This window comes from Ctenocephalides felis, unplaced genomic scaffold, assembly GCF_003426905.1.
Source record: "Ctenocephalides felis isolate EL2017-DRISC unplaced genomic scaffold, ASM342690v1 CF-g0.4_SCAFFOLD_01604, whole genome shotgun sequence".
Taxonomy (NCBI): domain Eukaryota; kingdom Metazoa; phylum Arthropoda; class Insecta; order Siphonaptera; family Pulicidae; genus Ctenocephalides; species Ctenocephalides felis.
The window spans coordinates 40,119,820-40,125,442 of record NW_020537758.1 but is presented as its reverse complement, the minus strand read 5'-3'; the positions used below and the strand labels follow the sequence as shown (position 1 = coordinate 40,125,442).

Below are 5,623 nucleotides of genomic sequence, written 5' to 3'. Positions count from 1 at the left end.
ACTATTCAAAAATTGAGTTAGATTTATTAACTAACTCCATTTCAATATCAACACTTTTTGAAATAGGTTTTTTTGATAATTATTTAAACCTGAAACATTAACTTAATAATAAAAAAAAAAAAAGTAAGACTGCAAAGTAATTTTATTTTAAGTGACCTGCCAAGCAAATGTAAAATTTCATTCAAAAATTTTATAAGCATGTTTGAAGTTGTCTAATATTCCTCAGCACCATCTTCTTCTTCCACCATCACCAGAATCCATGCCAACCTCTTCATATCTTTCTCTAAAGCAGCTAAATCTTCACGAGCCTCAGAAAATTCACCTTCTTCCATACCTTCTCCTACATACCAATGAACAAATGCACGCTTAGCATACATCAAGTCAAATTTATGATCCAAACGAGCCCAAGCCTCTGCAATAGCAGTGGTGTGGCAACATGCAAACTGCACGCTGTACTTTAGCCAAATCACCTCCTGGCACAACTGTGGGGGTTGATAATTGATACCAACTTTGAAACCAGTTGGACACCAATCCACAAATTGAATGGTGCGCTTGGTCTTGATAGTAGCAATGGCAGCATTGACATCCTTAGGGACGACATCACCACGGTACAACATACAGCAAGCCATATTTTTCCATGACGAGGATCACATTTCACCATCTGATTGGCTGGTTCAAAACAAGCATTTGTAATCTCAGAAACCGAGAGTTGCTCATGGTAAGCCTTTTCAGCAGATATGACTGGAGCATAAGTTACCAATGGGAAGTGAATACGTGGGTATGGTACCAAGTTAGTTTGGAATTCAGTTAAATCGACATTCAAGGCGCCATCAAAACGTAAGGATGCAGTGATGGAAGATACAATTTGACCAATTAATCTATTTAAATTAGTGTATGTTGGGCGTTCAATATCCAAATTTCTTCTGCAATGTCATAGATAGCCTCATTGTCTACCATGAAAGCACAGTCAGAATGTTCCAAAGTGGTATGGTTGTTAAAATAGAGTTGTATGGCTCAACAACAGCAGTGGAAACTTGAGGTGCAGGATAATAGCAAATTCCAATTTTGATTTTTTCCATAGTCAACAGACAGACGTTCCATGAGCAGGGAGGTGAATCCTGAACCGGTGGCCCCTCCAAAGGAGTGGAAAATGAGAAAACCTTGCAGACCAGTGCATTGATCAGCCAATTTACGAATTCTGTCCAATACAACATCAACGATTTCTTTGCCAATTGTGTAGTGACCACGTGCATAATTGTTGGCAGCATCTTCCTTGCCAGTAATCAGTTGTTCTGGGTGGAATAATTGACGGTATGTTCCAGTGCGGACCTCATCTAGAGCAAGGTAAGATTAAATTAAGGTTGTGGTTCAAGTAAGCTGTATGAATTTCAATATATTCTGATAATTAGCATTTAATTGTTAGAACATTTGTAACAATTAAAATGAATTTTATACAGAAGTAACCTACAACTAACCTACAACAGTTGGTTCCAAATCAACAAAGACAGCTCGTGGCACATGCTTGCCTGCCCCTGTCTCACTGAAAAAGGTGTTGAAAGAGTCATCACCGCCTCCAATAGTTTTGTCAGATGGCATTTGGCCATCAGGCTGAATGCCATGTTCCAAACAGTACAACTCCCAACAGGCGTTTCCAATTTGGACACCAGCTTGGCCAACATGGATTGAGATACATTCACGCTAGGAAAAAAAACATTCTTCAAGAAATAAGATTTTTGATAATCTGATTGAATTGCTAAAAATTGGAAACAATCCGTACATCATGTACTAAGAGCAAAGCATAAATTAAAAGGTGCTATTACAATTATTGATTAGTAACCCGCTATAAAACATCTGGCTCTTAAAACAAAATCAATATAACACCTCCCTTCCGGTGCGATGCACATGAGTCACACTCCGATATAATTCAAGAAAATAATTGCACATAAATAAACATTTCTTAAATACGTATTTAAAACTATCTACGAAAAACCACTCACTAACAGTTTTTAAGACTTAATTTTACGATACCGACTGCTCAAATAATTTCGCAACGCAAGAACCCTAATGAATAAAATCAAATAAATATTACACTTACCATTTTGAACTAGATTTTAGCAAAACCAAACACTGTTTAAACAATTTATAAAGTTAAAATTGTTGATCGTTCACTAAGCAAGTTAGGACGCTTCGAAAACGAACTCACAAATTAAACAAGATGGATGCCGCCGGCTAGGGTTATATACTAGCTCCCCTTTTGATCAAGTGTGCAGTGTGTGAACTACTTTTATCTAGGGGAGACCAAAAATTTGAAATTTGAATTTTTTATCTTATATAAATAGAAGTCAGATAATCGCGCATAAATAATTTTATATTCTATTTTTATGTTCATGTTTGTTTTCGCTTTTTTTCTTCCTCTTTCAAAATTGTAGATCTATTGATGATACTCGTTTTGGTCTCTCTTTTTATTTTTTATGCCCTTTAAGAGTTTATTCATTTATATAGCTTCATACTGAAAATGGTGAATGTCGGAATCATAGATAAAAGAAGAGTATGGTCGGAATGATTTCATTTCGTATAATTTCAATTTGAATAACTTTTAAAAATAGTATTAATTATACAGAGAGAAGACACAACAAATTTCAATGCCTGTTATGAATTTAAAAGTTTAATAAATAAACTTAGCTTTATGAAACTGTACTGTTTATCAAATTAAAGTTGTAATACCTGTAATACTATATTATTATTAGATAAATACATTTATAAAATTTTACAATTGTGGATAAAATTTGATATATATGCAAATATCAATTATAACTTTTGCATTTTATTTGCAAATATATATCTGATTAAGAAACTACTAAATCAAGAACTGTAGGACAAAGTATGAAGGCTACTGTTCTTGAAAAATTGATCTTAATATTTGTTAAATATGAAAGTTATTTAGTTAATTTTTAAATATATCACAAGCATTTTTACAAATGCATTTATGTTTTGGTATTCAATTTAATTTGAGATCTTTTGAAATAATGGAGAACAATATTTGTAAATTATTAAATTATAATATAACAAAGAGTTAGCGGATTGGGCAATCTTTTCATTAATCATTCTAATCTACCGATTGTCATAATTTTGTAAGTCTTATTACTCAAAATTATACCACATTGAAATATTCTGTATTTACATTTTTTGTATGTTTGTCTATATACATATGAATTTACACATAAGACCTCATGTAATTCACATGTTTATAGAGAACATTATAATCTCAAGTTTGATAGTTTATAAAAACATTCATACAATATAAATAAAAATGCAAGATTCATTTGCGAAGTAAAGTGAGCTTTATTTGAAGCATTTTTGTAATGTGCAAGGAATGCAATTTGAATTTAAAAACATTAAAAACATGGTTCAAAATCATATTTAGTATTCCTCAGCACCATCTTCTTCCTCACCATCACCAGAATCCATGCCAACCTCTTCATAATCTTTCTCTAAAGCAGCCAAATCTTCACGAGCTTCAGAAAATTCACCTTCTTCCATACCTTCTCCTACATACCAATGAACAAATGCACGTTTGGCATACATCAAGTCAAATTTATGATCCAAACGAGCCCAAGCCTCTGCAATAGCAGTGGTGTTGGACAACATGCAAACTGCACGCTGTACTTTAGCCAAATCACCTCCTGGCACAACTGTGGGGGGTTGATAATTGATACCAACTTTGAAACCAGTCGGACACCAATCCACAAATTGAATGGTGCGCTTGGTCTTGATAGTGGCAATAGCAGCATTAACATCCTTAGGGACGACATCACCACGGTACAAATACAGCAAGCTATATTTTCCATGGCGAGGATCACACTTCACCATCTGATTGGCTGGTTCAAAACAGCATTTGTGATTTCAGCAACAGAGAGTTGCTCATGGTAGGCCTTCTCAGCAGATATGACTGGAGCATAAGTTACCAATGGGAAATGGATACGAGGGTATGGCACCAAGTTGGTTTGGAATTCAGTTAAATCAACATTCAAGGCACCATCGAATCGTAAGGATGCAGTGATGGAAGATACAATTTGACCAATCAATCTATTTAAGTTAGTGTATGTTGGGCGTTCAATGTCCAAGTTTCTTCTGCAAATGTCATAGATAGCCTCATTGTCAACCATGAAAGCACAGTCAGAATGTTCCAAAGTGGTATGGGTTGTTAAAATAGAGTTGTACGGCTCAACAACAGCAGTTGAAACTTGAGGTGCAGGATAAATAGCAAATTCCAATTTTGATTTTTTTCCATAGTCAACTGACAGACGTTCCATAAGCAAAGAGGTGAATCCTGATCCAGTGCCACCTCCAAAAGAGTGGAAAATGAGGAAACCTTGAAGACCAGTGCATTGATCAGCTAATTTTCGAATTCTGTCCAATACAACATCAACGATTTCTTTGCCAATTGTGTAGTGACCACGAGCATAATTGTTGGCAGCATCTTCCTTGCCAGTAATCAGTTGTTCTGGGTGGAATAATTGACGGTATGTTCCAGTGCGCACTTCATCTAGATAAGGAAAAAATCTATTAATTTTGTTGCAGTTCAAGTAATAATTTTATTGTATTATAAATATATAAAACATACAAAGTGTTTTATTGACTTTTAATATATAATGCTGGTAACTTCAACTAACCTACAACAGTTGGTTCCAAATCAACAAAGACGGCTCGTGGCACATGTTTTCCAGCTCCTGTCTCACTGAAGAAGGTGTTGAAAGAGTCATCACCACCCCCAATGGTTTTATCAGATGGCATTTGGCCATCGGGCTGAATTCCATGCTCCAAACAGTACAACTCCCAGCAGGCATTTCCAATTTGGACACCAGCTTGGCCAACATGGATTGAGATACATTCACGCTGAAGTGAAAAATGCAATTAATCAAAAAACAGAAGACAAATTCGGGATTATAACTTGAAAGGCACAGTATTGTAAGTAGAATCTGTGAAAATTAATAATGCTTACATGGCTGCTAGAAAGTTCAGTAAAATGGTAGGTTATAATATGAAATGTAAGATTTAAAAAATAATCGATAATGATAATTGGATATCGACATTCTATTAACTGTATCACCCTAGAAACCGAAAAAATATGCCGCAGACAACAAAATCAATATGATATGGCCCCTATCGGTACCATGCAGTTGCGTGACACTGCGGCATTTCTCAAAGTAAGAGAAATTTCGAAAAGCATAAATATAAATACCTCAAAAAACCATTTTAACAATTCATATCTGCAAATAATTATTTTTTCAACAATAAATACCAACGTTTGATAAGTTTAAAAATGCCGGCCGCTCAAACCTTTCTACTTACTTTTAACAAAACAAAACCTAATTAAATTTAATCAAATATTTTACTTACCATTTTGAATTATGTATTGAAAACGTCACAAACACTAACGACTAGTTAATAAATTAAAAATATGACCAGATTGCAAATCGTTTGCTAAGCAAGTTATGATGCTTCGAAAACGAATTCACAGAATAAAGTAAAACAAGATGGACGTTTCTTTATATGAGCGCCAACGCCCGGACGAGTCTACTTGAGGAAAGAGATAACTATATACATTTGTAAACGGGAAAAA

The 5,623-nt window shown here is 34.6% G+C and overlaps 2 pseudogenes; both read right to left on the bottom strand.

Annotated features, from left to right (window-relative positions):
• Positions 1–212: 212 nt before the first annotated feature.
• On the bottom strand, positions 213–2,188 carry LOC113372517 (annotated as a pseudogene).
• A 1,217-nt stretch (positions 2,189–3,405) lies between these two features.
• LOC113372518 lies at positions 3,406–5,555 on the bottom strand (annotated as a pseudogene).
• Between the last annotated feature and the right edge of the window lie 68 nt (positions 5,556–5,623).